The 16,033-nt window shown below is 62.4% G+C and overlaps 5 pseudogenes; all 5 read left to right on the top strand.

The window, feature by feature from the left end:
- The first annotated feature begins 29 nt into the window (after positions 1-29).
- LOC142864813 (uncharacterized) lies at positions 30-148 on the top strand (annotated as a pseudogene).
- A 3,852-nt stretch (positions 149-4,000) lies between these two features.
- On the top strand, positions 4,001-4,119 carry LOC142864812 (uncharacterized; annotated as a pseudogene).
- Positions 4,120-7,970: 3,851 nt separating this feature from the next.
- LOC142864810 (uncharacterized) lies at positions 7,971-8,089 on the top strand (annotated as a pseudogene).
- Positions 8,090-11,930: 3,841 nt separating this feature from the next.
- Positions 11,931-12,049, top strand: LOC142864782 (uncharacterized; annotated as a pseudogene).
- A 3,865-nt stretch (positions 12,050-15,914) lies between these two features.
- On the top strand, positions 15,915-16,033 carry LOC142864809 (uncharacterized; annotated as a pseudogene).

The raw sequence follows: 16,033 nt of genomic DNA, 5'->3' as shown, positions 1-16,033 counted from the left end.
TCTTGAGCGGGGCAGGGGCGCCCTCCGCCGTCTAGGGCCACACCACCCTGAACGCCCCCCATCTCCTCTGGTCTCGGAAGCTAAGCAGGGTCGGGCCTCGTTAGTACTTGGATGGGAGACCGCCCGGGAATCACGGGTGCCCTAGGCGGCGGCTTTTTTTTTTTTTTTGCCTCTCGTTCTGTCCCCTTTCTGGGAGCGCGGCGGCGGCCCGGGGTGGGGGTCACCCCCACCCTCAGCGCCCGCCGCTGTGCCTGGCGCCCCAGCCCGCACCGTGGGGCCTCCTCTTGTCCCAAGCCGCGACACCGCCGCCACGCGGCAGCACGCGTGGCATCTGGACTGTCAGGTCTCAGACCAAAGGTCTGCTCTGTGGGAACCGACACGCTGGAGGAAACCTTGAGAGTCTGAGAGGGGAGGGAGTTCCAGAAGAAGGCCAGGATGTCATTTTGAGGGAGTATGTGACCAGAACTCGTCCCGTTGCTTTTGGGGTTCTACGGGCTCCACGTAGGAATCTTTGGTGGTGGCACCTGATGTTGGGGGATCCGGAGTCACACCCAGACCTGCTCCACAGGCCTCCTTTTACTTTTCTCTTCGGATTCATTATTTTTAAAAAGTGTCTCTTACCTCTATTATTGCATTTTCTTTTTTTTTTTTTTCTTTTTTTTTTTTTTTTTTTGAGACAGAGTCTCACTTTGTTGTCCAGGCTAGAGTGAGTGCCGTGGCGTCACCCTAGCTCACAGCAACCTCAAACTCCTGGGCTCGAGTGATCCTTCTGCCTCAGCCTCCCGAGTAGCTGGGACTACAGGCATGCGCCACTATGCCCGGCTAATTTTTTTTTATATATATATATATATCAGTTGGCCAATCAATTTCTTTCTATTTATAGTAGAGACGGGGTCTCGCTCTTGCTCAGGCTGGTTTTGAACTCCTGACCTTGAGCAATCCACCCGCCTCGGCCTCCCAAGAGCTAGGATTACAGGCGTGAGCCACCGCGCCCGGCCTCTATTATTGCATTTTCTTTTCTCTCTCTTTTCAAGCAGATGATGGGAGTACAAGTATTCAGGTGACATGTGTTGCCCGTGCCCCCCTCCCCCCTGTGTTCTTATTCATTTACCTCTCATGTTGTATACCTCCAGCGTATTGTGGGGGTACCAATGTTAAGGTCGGGTACGTTGCCCTCTCCCAGCCTCCCCCCTCGGGTCATTAGCTTCAAGTGCGCCCATGCCCCAGTCGGTGCGCACCCACCCCATTCCTAATGGATGTGTATGCCCATCCCCTCCCCCCACCCGCCCGACACCCACCCGAGGAAGGGGATTCCTCTCTGTCCACTTAGGTGTCCATCCGTTCGTACCAATTTGCCGGTGAGCGCGCTCACGTGGTGCTCGTGTGTCCATTCTTGGGATACTTGGCTTACTGGAACGGGTTCCAGCTCTGGCCAGGAGAACACGAGAGGTGCCCTCTCACCGCTGCTCCTCACAGCCGAATGGCACTCCGTGGTGTCCACGCGCCACATTTTATTAATGCACTCCTGGATGGATGGGCACTCGGGTCGCTTCCACATCTTTGCGATTGTGAATTGTGCCCTAACTGTAACCCTAACCCTTACCCAGCCCGTCTCCTCTGCCCCTGCCTGACTCGCTCCTCCCCGGCCAGGCCCGTCACTGTCCTGGGCCCCCGCCTGACCGGCTCCTTCCCGCCCGGCCTGTCACCGTCCTCTGCCCCTGCCTGACATGCTCCTTCCCGCCCGGCCTCTCACCGTCCTCGGCCCCTGCCTGACCGGCTGGCTCCTCCGTCGCCTGGGCCTTCCAAGGGCTTGGTGTGGACGCTGCTTCCAGGAAGCCCTCCAGAAACCCGGCAGCAGGGTGGCCGCAGCAGTCTCCAGCAGCCGTCCCTAAGGCGCTTGTGCGGGGAACGTGCCCCCCCCCCCCGCTGTGCCCCCTCCCCCCCCCCGCTGTGCCGTGGGGGGGCCCAGCCTGGTGTCTTGCCTGAGGCCCTGGGGCTGCTGCTCCCCGCAAGGGGAGAGCCCCGGAGGTGGGGACCGCCTCCTGATGGGGACGTACACGCAGCTCTCCACGTCGGATTCCGGGGCTCTCTGTCCTGCCCGAAGGCCCAGCTGGCCTGCGGGTCCTTAGAGTGGCAAAAACATCCGAAAACTGAGACTGAGGGTCCGGTGGGTGTCTGCACTTTTGTGCTGGGCACCCCAGGGAGGCCCGGGGGCTGGCTGGACAACGTGGTCTGCTGGGCGGGGGGGTTGGAGGAGCAACCGATGCCCTTTGCACTTTGGGTAGCAAGGGTCTGAGGTGTCTCTGAGCCCTGTGCCATGTCGGTGGAGGGGTGGGGGCGGGGGGTGGGGGGGAAGAGGAGGAGGAGGAGGTGGGAAGGGCCGGGGCCTGCAGTCCTGTTCCCGGGGTGGCACGGCAAGTGGCTTCTTCCACAGGCTGCTTGGCCTGGGCTCCCTGTACCTGGGCCTTTGGAGGACTGGCCCTGTGCTTGCCAACACTTCCTGCAGGGACCCAGAGCTGGGAGGTTGCGTCTCTCAGCCCTGGGTCGGGCAGAGCCCCAGCGGGACATGCCCACAACCTCTCTCAGCACCGGTCCCCCAGAAGGCTCCTTTGGGACCAGGATTCTCTTGCGGTGACTCTTTAAGGTCTGGCCCCTGGATGGAGGGGCACCAGGAGTAGAGGAGCAGGAAGGGGAAGGGGGTGGCCATGCGAGGGGACACTTTGCGGCCAAGTCCCAGCTTCAGCCTGATCCTCCTGGGAACCCCGCTCTGAGACAAGGAGCCGGGCTTCGCATTCCCACAGCAGCCAGTCGTGGGCTGAGGACACCTGGGGCGTTGGGAACTCCCTGGCTTCTCCTTGGTTTAACATCTGGAGCTGCTTGGGAATCGCGCCGCCACACACACCCGAGTGCAGGTGTCTTCCGCACAGACTGCGGGCCTCGCTCTTCTGAATGCCGCTAGCTCGCCACCCACCCACGGGTGAACCTGGTCAGGGTGCTTTCTCTCGGGGGCAGACTCTGATCCGGGCGGGCTACCGGTGTCTCTGTTTGCTCGTTTCTTTCTTCCATTTCGGGAAAGGCTTCCTTGCTGGGTGTGGAAATCTCCTATGCCTTCCCTCGCCTATTCTGTCAGCTTTCAAATTCTCTTTCAGTTGCCACCCTCACAGATGGATTAGGAAACTCTTTCCGGTGCACTCATTAGTGAAATGACCTCAAGGAAGCTGGAATCCAATATCTAATCGCCGATTTTTAGCGAGTCCACACGCCAGGGTGGTCGGGGTCCAATGCAGCCCCGGCCAGGCCCAGGCCCCTTGGACTGGGCCACAGGAGGACACAGAGGAGGGTCCCGGCCCCCACGGTAGCGGTGCCGGCAGTTCTCCAAGGGCTTGGGCGTTTTCCAGAGGTGGGAGATGGAGGGGACTGATTTCTTCAGCGCCCCACAAACCACGCCACCCCACCCCACCCCACCCCACCCATGGGACACATCCCCAGAGAGAGATGCCCCATACACTCGCTCCCCTCCCCCTTGCGCTGTGCCCCAGCCCTGGCCCGGGGGAATAGGCGGCAGCCCACCCACAGGGCGGGGGGAGGGGGGCACAGCTGAAAGCGGTTGTGGGGGAGGGCGGCCCCTGGCTGGGGTGAGAGGGCGAGCGCCGGGCGCGTGCGCAGTCAGCGGCGGCGACGCGCTGGGGGTGGGCGGCGGGTAGGTGAAGGAGGCCAGGCGGGGAGAGGAGGGGGGCTGGAAGGTCTCCACCTTGGCGAGTCCAGCCGTGGAGGCGCATCTTGTGTGAGTGTGAGTGAGTGTGAGTGTGTGTGTGTGTAGAGAGAGACAGCCCCCCGCCCCGCCCCGCCCCGCCCATCACCCCGGTCCCTCGGAGCCCGCCGGACCCGGCCGCCGGCGAACTCAACAGGCCCGGCCCGGCGCGGGGCCTGGGGCGGGAGGCGGCGGCGGGGAAGCGCAGAGAGGCTCGGCTTCTTGAGCGGGGCAGGGGCGCCCTCCGCCGTCTAGGGCCACACCACCCTGAACGCCCCCCATCTCCTCTGGTCTCGGAAGCTAAGCAGGGTCGGGCCTCGTTAGTACTTGGATGGGAGACCGCCCGGGAATCACGGGTGCCCTAGGCGGCGGCTTTTTTTTTTTTTTTGCCTCTCGTTCTGTCCCCTTTCTGGGAGCGCGGCGGCGGCCCGGGGTGGGGGTCACCCCCACCCTCAGCGCCCGCCGCTGTGCCTGGCGCCCCAGCCCGCACCGTGGGGCCTCCTCTTGTCCCAAGCCGCGACACCGCCGCCACGCGGCAGCACGCGTGGCATCTGGACTGTCAGGTCTCAGACCAAAGGTCTGCTCTGTGGGAACCGACACGCTGGAGGAAACCTTGAGAGTCTGAGAGGGGAGGGAGTTCCAGAAGAAGGCCAGGATGTCATTTTGAGGGAGTATGTGACCAGAACTCGTCCCGTTGCTTTTGGGGTTCTACGGGCTCCACGTAGGAATCTTTGGTGGTGGCACCTGATGTTGGGGGATCCGGAGTCACACCCAGACCTGCTCCACAGGCCTCCTTTTACTTTTCTCTTCGGATTCATTATTTTTAAAAAGTGTCTCTTACCTCTATTATTGCATTTTCTTTTTTTTTTTTTTCTTTTTTTTTTTTTTTTTTGAGACAGAGTCTCACTTTGTTGTCCAGGCTAGAGTGAGTGCCGTGGCGTCACCCTAGCTCACAGCAACCTCAAACTCCTGGGCTCGAGTGATCCTTCTGCCTCAGCCTCCCGAGTAGCTGGGACTACAGGCATGCGCCACTATGCCCGGCTAATTTTTTTTTATATATATATATATATCAGTTGGCCAATCAATTTCTTTCTATTTATAGTAGAGACGGGGTCTCGCTCTTGCTCAGGCTGGTTTTGAACTCCTGACCTTGAGCAATCCACCCGCCTCGGCCTCCCAAGAGCTAGGATTACAGGCGTGAGCCACCGCGCCCGGCCTCTATTATTGCATTTTCTTTTCTCTCTCTTTTCAAGCAGATGATGGGAGTACAAGTATTCAGGTGACATGTGTTGCCCGTGCCCCCCTCCCCCCTGTGTTCTTATTCATTTACCTCTCATGTTGTATACCTCCAGCGTATTGTGGGGGTACCAATGTTAAGGTCGGGTACGTTGCCCTCTCCCAGCCTCCCCCCTCGGGTCATTAGCTTCAAGTGCGCCCATGCCCCAGTCGGTGCGCACCCACCCCATTCCTAATGGATGTGTATGCCCATCCCCTCCCCCCACCCGCCCGACACCCACCCGAGGAAGGGGATTCCTCTCTGTCCACTTAGGTGTCCATCCGTTCGTACCAATTTGCCGGTGAGCGCGCTCACGTGGTGCTCGTGTGTCCATTCTTGGGATACTTGGCTTACTGGAACGGGTTCCAGCTCTGGCCAGGAGAACACGAGAGGTGCCCTCTCACCGCTGCTCCTCACAGCCGAATGGCACTCCGTGGTGTCCACGCGCCACATTTTATTAATGCACTCCTGGATGGATGGGCACTCGGGTCGCTTCCACATCTTTGCGATTGTGAATTGTGCCCTAACTGTAACCCTAACCCTTACCCAGCCCGTCTCCTCTGCCCCTGCCTGACTCGCTCCTCCCCGGCCAGGCCCGTCACTGTCCTGGGCCCCCGCCTGACCGGCTCCTTCCCGCCCGGCCTGTCACCGTCCTCTGCCCCTGCCTGACATGCTCCTTCCCGCCCGGCCTCTCACCGTCCTCGGCCCCTGCCTGACCGGCTGGCTCCTCCGTCGCCTGGGCCTTCCAAGGGCTTGGTGTGGACGCTGCTTCCAGGAAGCCCTCCAGAAACCCGGCAGCAGGGTGGCCGCAGCAGTCTCCAGCAGCCGTCCCTAAGGCGCTTGTGCGGGGAACGTGCCCCCCCCCCCCGCTGTGCCCCCTCCCCCCCCCCGCTGTGCCGTGGGGGGGCCCAGCCTGGTGTCTTGCCTGAGGCCCTGGGGCTGCTGCTCCCCGCAAGGGGAGAGCCCCGGAGGTGGGGACCGCCTCCTGATGGGGACGTACACGCAGCTCTCCACGTCGGATTCCGGGGCTCTCTGTCCTGCCCGAAGGCCCAGCTGGCCTGCGGGTCCTTAGAGTGGCAAAAACATCCGAAAACTGAGACTGAGGGTCCGGTGGGTGTCTGCACTTTTGTGCTGGGCACCCCAGGGAGGCCCGGGGGCTGGCTGGACAACGTGGTCTGCTGGGCGGGGGGGTTGGAGGAGCAACCGATGCCCTTTGCACTTTGGGTAGCAAGGGTCTGAGGTGTCTCTGAGCCCTGTGCCATGTCGGTGGAGGGGTGGGGGCGGGGGGTGGGGGGGAAGAGGAGGAGGAGGAGGTGGGAAGGGCCGGGGCCTGCAGTCCTGTTCCCGGGGTGGCACGGCAAGTGGCTTCTTCCACAGGCTGCTTGGCCTGGGCTCCCTGTACCTGGGCCTTTGGAGGACTGGCCCTGTGCTTGCCAACACTTCCTGCAGGGACCCAGAGCTGGGAGGTTGCGTCTCTCAGCCCTGGGTCGGGCAGAGCCCCAGCGGGACATGCCCACAACCTCTCTCAGCACCGGTCCCCCAGAAGGCTCCTTTGGGACCAGGATTCTCTTGCGGTGACTCTTTAAGGTCTGGCCCCTGGATGGAGGGGCACCAGGAGTAGAGGAGCAGGAAGGGGAAGGGGGTGGCCATGCGAGGGGACACTTTGCGGCCAAGTCCCAGCTTCAGCCTGATCCTCCTGGGAACCCCGCTCTGAGACAAGGAGCCGGGCTTCGCATTCCCACAGCAGCCAGTCGTGGGCTGAGGACACCTGGGGCGTTGGGAACTCCCTGGCTTCTCCTTGGTTTAACATCTGGAGCTGCTTGGGAATCGCGCCGCCACACACACCCGAGTGCAGGTGTCTTCCGCACAGACTGCGGGCCTCGCTCTTCTGAATGCCGCTAGCTCGCCACCCACCCACGGGTGAACCTGGTCAGGGTGCTTTCTCTCGGGGGCAGACTCTGATCCGGGCGGGCTACCGGTGTCTCTGTTTGCTCGTTTCTTTCTTCCATTTCGGGAAAGGCTTCCTTGCTGGGTGTGGAAATCTCCTATGCCTTCCCTCGCCTATTCTGTCAGCTTTCAAATTCTCTTTCAGTTGCCACCCTCACAGATGGATTAGGAAACTCTTTCCGGTGCACTCATTAGTGAAATGACCTCAAGGAAGCTGGAATCCAATATCTAATCGCCGATTTTTAGCGAGTCCACACGCCAGGGTGGTCGGGGTCCAATGCAGCCCCGGCCAGGCCCAGGCCCCTTGGACTGGGCCACAGGAGGACACAGAGGAGGGTCCCGGCCCCCACGGTAGCGGTGCCGGCAGTTCTCCAAGGGCTTGGGCGTTTTCCAGAGGTGGGAGATGGAGGGGACTGATTTCTTCAGCGCCCCACAAACCACGCCACCCCACCCCACCCCACCCCACCCATGGGACACATCCCCAGAGAGAGATGCCCCATACACTCGCTCCCCTCCCCCTTGCGCTGTGCCCCAGCCCTGGCCCGGGGGAATAGGCGGCAGCCCACCCACAGGGCGGGGGGAGGGGGGCACAGCTGAAAGCGGTTGTGGGGGAGGGCGGCCCCTGGCTGGGGTGAGAGGGCGAGCGCCGGGCGCGTGCGCAGTCAGCGGCGGCGACGCGCTGGGGGTGGGCGGCGGGTAGGTGAAGGAGGCCAGGCGGGGAGAGGAGGGGGGCTGGAAGGTCTCCACCTTGGCGAGTCCAGCCGTGGAGGCGCATCTTGTGTGAGTGTGAGTGAGTGTGAGTGTGTGTGTGTGTAGAGAGAGACAGCCCCCCGCCCCGCCCCGCCCCGCCCATCACCCCGGTCCCTCGGAGCCCGCCGGACCCGGCCGCCGGCGAACTCAACAGGCCCGGCCCGGCGCGGGGCCTGGGGCGGGAGGCGGCGGCGGGGAAGCGCAGAGAGGCTCGGCTTCTTGAGCGGGGCAGGGGCGCCCTCCGCCGTCTAGGGCCACACCACCCTGAACGCCCCCCATCTCCTCTGGTCTCGGAAGCTAAGCAGGGTCGGGCCTCGTTAGTACTTGGATGGGAGACCGCCCGGGAATCACGGGTGCCCTAGGCGGCGGCTTTTTTTTTTTTTTTGCCTCTCGTTCTGTCCCCTTTCTGGGAGCGCGGCGGCGGCCCGGGGTGGGGGTCACCCCCACCCTCAGCGCCCGCCGCTGTGCCTGGCGCCCCAGCCCGCACCGTGGGGCCTCCTCTTGTCCCAAGCCGCGACACCGCCGCCACGCGGCAGCACGCGTGGCATCTGGACTGTCAGGTCTCAGACCAAAGGTCTGCTCTGTGGGAACCGACACGCTGGAGGAAACCTTGAGAGTCTGAGAGGGGAGGGAGTTCCAGAAGAAGGCCAGGATGTCATTTTGAGGGAGTATGTGACCAGAACTCGTCCCGTTGCTTTTGGGGTTCTACGGGCTCCACGTAGGAATCTTTGGTGGTGGCACCTGATGTTGGGGGATCCGGAGTCACACCCAGACCTGCTCCACAGGCCTCCTTTTACTTTTCTCTTCGGATTCATTATTTTTAAAAAGTGTCTCTTACCTCTATTATTGCATTTTCTTTTTTTTTTTTTTCTTTTTTTTTTTTTTTTTTGAGACAGAGTCTCACTTTGTTGTCCAGGCTAGAGTGAGTGCCGTGGCGTCACCCTAGCTCACAGCAACCTCAAACTCCTGGGCTCGAGTGATCCTTCTGCCTCAGCCTCCCGAGTAGCTGGGACTACAGGCATGCGCCACTATGCCCGGCTAATTTTTTTTTATATATATATATATATCAGTTGGCCAATCAATTTCTTTCTATTTATAGTAGAGACGGGGTCTCGCTCTTGCTCAGGCTGGTTTTGAACTCCTGACCTTGAGCAATCCACCCGCCTCGGCCTCCCAAGAGCTAGGATTACAGGCGTGAGCCACCGCGCCCGGCCTCTATTATTGCATTTTCTTTTCTCTCTCTTTTCAAGCAGATGATGGGAGTACAAGTATTCAGGTGACATGTGTTGCCCGTGCCCCCCTCCCCCCTGTGTTCTTATTCATTTACCTCTCATGTTGTATACCTCCAGCGTATTGTGGGGGTACCAATGTTAAGGTCGGGTACGTTGCCCTCTCCCAGCCTCCCCCCTCGGGTCATTAGCTTCAAGTGCGCCCATGCCCCAGTCGGTGCGCACCCACCCCATTCCTAATGGATGTGTATGCCCATCCCCTCCCCCCACCCGCCCGACACCCACCCGAGGAAGGGGATTCCTCTCTGTCCACTTAGGTGTCCATCCGTTCGTACCAATTTGCCGGTGAGCGCGCTCACGTGGTGCTCGTGTGTCCATTCTTGGGATACTTGGCTTACTGGAACGGGTTCCAGCTCTGGCCAGGAGAACACGAGAGGTGCCCTCTCACCGCTGCTCCTCACAGCCGAATGGCACTCCGTGGTGTCCACGCGCCACATTTTATTAATGCACTCCTGGATGGATGGGCACTCGGGTCGCTTCCACATCTTTGCGATTGTGAATTGTGCCCTAACTGTAACCCTAACCCTTACCCAGCCCGTCTCCTCTGCCCCTGCCTGACTCGCTCCTCCCCGGCCAGGCCCGTCACTGTCCTGGGCCCCCGCCTGACCGGCTCCTTCCCGCCCGGCCTGTCACCGTCCTCTGCCCCTGCCTGACATGCTCCTTCCCGCCCGGCCTCTCACCGTCCTCGGCCCCTGCCTGACCGGCTGGCTCCTCCGTCGCCTGGGCCTTCCAAGGGCTTGGTGTGGACGCTGCTTCCAGGAAGCCCTCCAGAAACCCGGCAGCAGGGTGGCCGCAGCAGTCTCCAGCAGCCGTCCCTAAGGCGCTTGTGCGGGGAACGTGCCCCCCCCCGCTGTGCCCCCTCCCCCCCCGCTGTGCCGTGGGGGGGCCCAGCCTGGTGTCTTGCCTGAGGCCCTGGGGCTGCTGCTCCCCGCAAGGGGAGAGCCCCGGAGGTGGGGACCGCCTCCTGATGGGGACGTACACGCAGCTCTCCACGTCGGATTCCGGGGCTCTCTGTCCTGCCCGAAGGCCCAGCTGGCCTGCGGGTCCTTAGAGTGGCAAAAACATCCGAAAACTGAGACTGAGGGTCCGGTGGGTGTCTGCACTTTTGTGCTGGGCACCCCAGGGAGGCCCGGGGGCTGGCTGGACAACGTGGTCTGCTGGGCGGGGGGGTTGGAGGAGCAACCGATGCCCTTTGCACTTTGGGTAGCAAGGGTCTGAGGTGTCTCTGAGCCCTGTGCCATGTCGGTGGAGGGGTGGGGGCGGGGGGTGGGGGGGAAGAGGAGGAGGAGGAGGTGGGAAGGGCCGGGGCCTGCAGTCCTGTTCCCGGGGTGGCACGGCAAGTGGCTTCTTCCACAGGCTGCTTGGCCTGGGCTCCCTGTACCTGGGCCTTTGGAGGACTGGCCCTGTGCTTGCCAACACTTCCTGCAGGGACCCAGAGCTGGGAGGTTGCGTCTCTCAGCCCTGGGTCGGGCAGAGCCCCAGCGGGACATGCCCACAACCTCTCTCAGCACCGGTCCCCCAGAAGGCTCCTTTGGGACCAGGATTCTCTTGCGGTGACTCTTTAAGGTCTGGCCCCTGGATGGAGGGGCACCAGGAGTAGAGGAGCAGGAAGGGGAAGGGGGTGGCCATGCGAGGGGACACTTTGCGGCCAAGTCCCAGCTTCAGCCTGATCCTCCTGGGAACCCCGCTCTGAGACAAGGAGCCGGGCTTCGCATTCCCACAGCAGCCAGTCGTGGGCTGAGGACACCTGGGGCGTTGGGAACTCCCTGGCTTCTCCTTGGTTTAACATCTGGAGCTGCTTGGGAATCGCGCCGCCACACACACCCGAGTGCAGGTGTCTTCCGCACAGACTGCGGGCCTCGCTCTTCTGAATGCCGCTAGCTCGCCACCCACCCACGGGTGAACCTGGTCAGGGTGCTTTCTCTCGGGGGCAGACTCTGATCCGGGCGGGCTACCGGTGTCTCTGTTTGCTCGTTTCTTTCTTCCATTTCGGGAAAGGCTTCCTTGCTGGGTGTGGAAATCTCCTATGCCTTCCCTCGCCTATTCTGTCAGCTTTCAAATTCTCTTTCAGTTGCCACCCTCACAGATGGATTAGGAAACTCTTTCCGGTGCACTCATTAGTGAAATGACCTCAAGGAAGCTGGAATCCAATATCTAATGGCCGATTTTTGGCGAGTCCACACGCCAGGGTGGTCGGGGTCCAATGCAGCCCCGGCCAGGCCCAGGCCCCTTGGACTGGGCCACAGGAGGACACAGAGGAGGGTCCCGGCCCCCACGGTAGCGGTGCCGGCAGTTCTCCAAGGGCTTGGGCGTTTTCCAGAGGTGGGAGATGGAGGGGACTGATTTCTTCAGCGCCCCACAAACCACGCCACCCCACCCCACCCCACCCATGGGACACATCCCCAGAGAGAGATGCCCCATACACTCGCTCCCCTCCCCCTTGCGCTGTGCCCCAGTCCTGGCCCGGGGGAATAGGCGGCAGCCCACCCACAGGGCGGGGGGAGGGGGGCACAGCTGAAAGCGGTTGTGGGGGAGGGCGGCCCCTGGCTGGGGTCAGAGGGCGAGCGCCGGGCGCGTGCGCAGTCAGCGGCGGCGACGCGCTGGGGGTGGGCGGCGGGTAGGTGAAGGAGGCCAGGCGGGGAGAGGAGGGGGGCTGGAAGGTCTCCACCTTGGCGAGTCCAGCCGTGGAGGCGCATCTTGTGTGAGTGTGAGTGAGTGTGAGTGTGTGTGTGTGTAGAGAGAGACAGCCCCCCGCCCCGCCCCGCCCCGCCCATCACCCCGGTCCCTCGGAGCCCGCCGGACCCGGCCGCCGGCGAACTCAACAGGCCCGGCCCGGCGCGGGGCCTGGGGCGGGAGGCGGCGGCGGGGAAGCGCAGAGAGGCTCGGCTTCTTGAGCGGGGCAGGGGCGCCCTCCGCCGTCTAGGGCCACACCACCCTGAACGCCCCCCATCTCGTCTGGTCTCGGAAGCTAAGCAGGGTCGGGCCTCGTTAGTACTTGGATGGGAGACCGCCCGGGAATCCCGGGTGCCGTAGGCGGCGGCTTTTTTTTTTTTTTTTTTTTTTCTTGCCTCTCGTTCTGTCCCCTTTCTGGGAGCGCGGCGGCGGCCCGGGGTGGGGGTCACCCCCACCCTCAGCGCCCGCCGCGGTGCCTGGCGCCCCAGCCCGCACCGTGGGGCCTCCTCTTGTCCCAAGCCGCGACACCGCCGCCACGCGGCAGCACGCGTGGCATCTGGACTGTCAGGTCTCAGACCAAAGGTCTGCTCTGTGGGAACCGACACGCTGGAGGAAACCTTGAGAGTCTGAGAGGGGAGGGAGTTCCAGAAGAAGGCCAGGATGTCATTTTGAGGGAGTATGTGACCAGAACTCGTCCCGTTGCTTTTGGGGTTCTACGGGCTCCACGTAGGAATCTTTGGTGGTGGCACCTGATGTTGGGGGATCCGGAGTCACACCCAGACCTGCTCCACAGGCCTCCTTTTACTTTTCTCTTCGGATTCATTATTTTTAAAAAGTGTCTCTTACCTCTATTATTGCATTTTCTTTTTTTTTTTTTCTTTTTTTTTTTTTTTTTTGAGACAGAGTCTCACTTTGTTGTCCAGGCTAGAGTGAGTGCCGTGGCGTCACCCTAGCTCACAGCAACCTCAAACTCCTGGGCTCGAGTGATCCTTCTGCCTCAGCCTCCCGAGTAGCTGGGACTACAGGCATGCGCCACTATGCCCGGCTAATTTTTTTTTATATATATATATATATCAGTTGGCCAATCAATTTCTTTCTATTTATAGTAGAGACGGGGTCTCGCTCTTGCTCAGGCTGGTTTTGAACTCCTGACCTTGAGCAATCCACCCGCCTCGGCCTCCCAAGAGCTAGGATTACAGGCGTGAGCCACCGCGCCCGGCCTCTATTATTGCATTTTCTTTTCTCTCTCTTTTCAAGCAGATGATGGGAGTACAAGTATTCAGGTGACATGTGTTGCCCGTGCCCCCCTCCCCCCTGTGTTCTTATTCATTTACCTCTCATGTTGTATACCTCCAGCGTATTGTGGGGGTACCAATGTTAAGGTCGGGTACGTTGCCCTCTCCCAGCCTCCCCCCTCGGGTCATTAGCTTCAAGTGCGCCCATGCCCCAGTCGGTGCGCACCCACCCCATTCCTAATGGATGTGTATGCCCATCCCCTCCCCCCACCCGCCCGACACCCACCCGAGGAAGGGGATTCCTCTCTGTCCACTTAGGTGTCCATCCGTTCGTACCAATTTGCCGGTGAGCGCGCTCACGTGGTGCTCGTGTGTCCATTCTTGGGATACTTGGCTTACTGGAACCGGTTCCAGCTCTGGCCAGGAGAACACGAGAGGTGCCCTCTCACCGCTGCTCCTCACAGCCGAATGGCACTCCGTGGTGTCCACGCGCCACATTTTATTAATGCACTCCTGGATGGATGGGCACTCGGGTCGCTTCCACATCTTTGCGATTGTGAATTGTGCCCTAACTGTAACCCTAACCCTTACCCAGCCCGTCTCCTCTGCCCCTGCCTGACTCGCTCCTCCCCGGCCAGGCCCGTCACTGTCCTGGGCCCCCGCCTGACCGGCTCCTTCCCGCCCGGCCTGTCACCGTCCTCTGCCCCTGCCTGACATGCTCCTTCCCGCCCGGCCTCTCACCGTCCTCGGCCCCTGCCTGACCGGCTGGCTCCTCCGTCGCCTGGGCCTTCCAAGGGCTTGGTGTGGACGCTGCTTCCAGGAAGCCCTCCAGAAACCCGGCAGCAGGGTGGCCGCAGCAGTCTCCAGCAGCCGTCCCTAAGGCGCTTGTGCGGGGAACGTGCCCCCCCCCGCTGTGCCCCCTCCCCCCCTCCCCCCCCCCGCTGTGCCGTGGGGGGGCCCAGCCTGGTGTCTTGCCTGAGGCCCTGGGGCTGCTGCTCCCCGCAAGGGGAGAGCCCCGGAGGTGGGGACCGCCTCCTGATGGGGACGTACACGCAGCTCTCCACGTCGGATTCCGGGGCTCTCTGTCCTGCCCGAAGGCCCAGCTGGCCTGCGGGTCCTTAGAGTGGCAAAAACATCCGAAAACTGAGACTGAGGGTCCGGTGGGTGTCTGCACTTTTGTGCTGGGCACCCCAGGGAGGCCCGGGGGCTGGCTGGACAACGTGGTCTGCTGGGCGGGGGGTTTGGAGGAGCAACCGATGCCCTTTGCACTTTGGGTAGCAAGGGTCTGAGGTGTCTCTGAGCCCTGTGCCATGTCGGTGGAGGGGTGGGGGCGGGGGGTGGGGGGGAAGAGGAGGAGGAGGAGGTGGGAAGGGCCGGGGCCTGCAGTCCTGTTCCCGGGGTGGCACGGCAAGTGGCTTCTTCCACAGGCTGCTTGGCCTGGGCTCCCTGTACCTGGGCCTTTGGAGGACTGGCCCTGTGCTTGCCAACACTTCCTGCAGGGACCCAGAGCTGGGAGGTTGCGTCTCTCAGCCCTGGGTCGGGCAGAGCCCCAGCGGGCCATGCCCACAACCTCTCTCAGCACCGGTCCCCCAGAAGGCTCCTTTGGGACCAGGATTCTCTTGCGGTGACTCTTTAAGGTCTGGCCCCTGGATGGAGGGGCACCAGGAGTAGAGGAGCAGGAAGGGGAAGGGGGTGGCCATGCGAGGGGACACTTTGCGGCCAAGTCCCAGCTTCAGCCTGATCCTCCTGGGAACCCCGCTCTGAGACAAGGAGCCGGGCTTCGCATTCCCACAGCAGCCAGTCATGGGCTGAGGACACCTGGGGCGTTGGGAACTCCCTGGCTTCTCCTTGGTTTAACATCTGGAGCTGCTTGGGAATCGCGCCGCCACACACACCCGAGTGCAGGTGTCTTCCGCACAGACTGCGGGCCTCGCTCTTCTGAATGCCGCTAGCTCGCCACCCACCCACGGGTGAACCTGGTCAGGGTGCTTTCTCTCGGGGGCAGACTCTGATCCGGGCGGGCTACCGGTGTCTCTGTTTGCTCGTTTCTTTCTTCCATTTCGGGAAAGGCTTCCTTGCTGGGTGTGGAAATCTCCTATGCCTTCCCTCGCCTATTCTGTCAGCTTTCAAATTCTCTTTCAGTTGCCACCCTCACAGATGGATTAGGAAACTCTTTCCGGTGCACTCATTAGTGAAATGACCTCAAGGAAGCTGGAATCCAATATCTAATCGCCGATTTTTAGCGAGTCCACACGCCAGGGTGGTCGGGGTCCAATGCAGCCCCGGCCAGGCCCAGGCCCCTTGGACTGGGCCACAGGAGGACACAGAGGAGGGTCCCGGCCCCCACGGTAGCGGTGCCGGCAGTTCTCCAAGGGCTTGGGCGTTTTCCAGAGGTGGGAGATGGAGGGGACTGATTTCTTCAGCGCCCCACAAACCACGCCACCCCACCCCACCCCACCCCACCCATGGGACACATCCCCAGAGAGAGATGCCCCATACACTCGCTCCCCTCCCCCTTGCGCTGTGCCCCAGCCCTGGCCCGGGGGAATAGGCGGCAGCCCACCCACAGGGCGGGGGGAGGGGGGCACAGCTGAAAGCGGTTGTGGGGGAGGGCGGCCCCTGGCTGGGGTCAGAGGGCGAGCGCCGGGCGCGTGCGCAGTCAGCGGCGGCGACGCGCTGGGGGTGGGCGGCGGGTAGGTGAAGGAGGCCAGGCGGGGAGAGGAGGGGGGCTGGAAGGTCTCCACCTTGGCGAGTCCAGCCGTGGAGGCGCATCTTGTGTGAGTGTGAGTGAGTGTGAGTGTGTGTGTGTGTAGAGAGAGACAGCCCCCCGCCCCGCCCCGCCCCGCCCATCACCCCGGTCCCTCGGAGCCCGCCGGACCCGGCCGCCGGCGAACTCAACAGGCCCGGCCCGGCGCGGGGCCTGGGGCGGGAGGCGGCGGCGGGGAAGCGCAGAGAGGCTCGGCTTCTTGAGCGGGGCAGGGGCGCCCTCCGCCGTCTAGGGCCACACCACCCTGAACGCCCCCCATCTCCTCTGGTCTCGGAAGCTAAGCAGGGTCGGGCCTCGTTAGTACTTGGATGGGAGACCGCCCGGGAATCACGGGTGCCCTAGGCG

This window comes from Microcebus murinus, chromosome 26 (assembly GCF_040939455.1).
Source record: "Microcebus murinus isolate Inina chromosome 26, M.murinus_Inina_mat1.0, whole genome shotgun sequence".
Lineage (NCBI taxonomy): Eukaryota > Metazoa > Chordata > Mammalia > Primates > Cheirogaleidae > Microcebus > Microcebus murinus.
The sequence above is the reverse complement of the archived record's forward strand: the minus strand, read 5'-3'. Positions and strand labels throughout refer to the sequence as shown.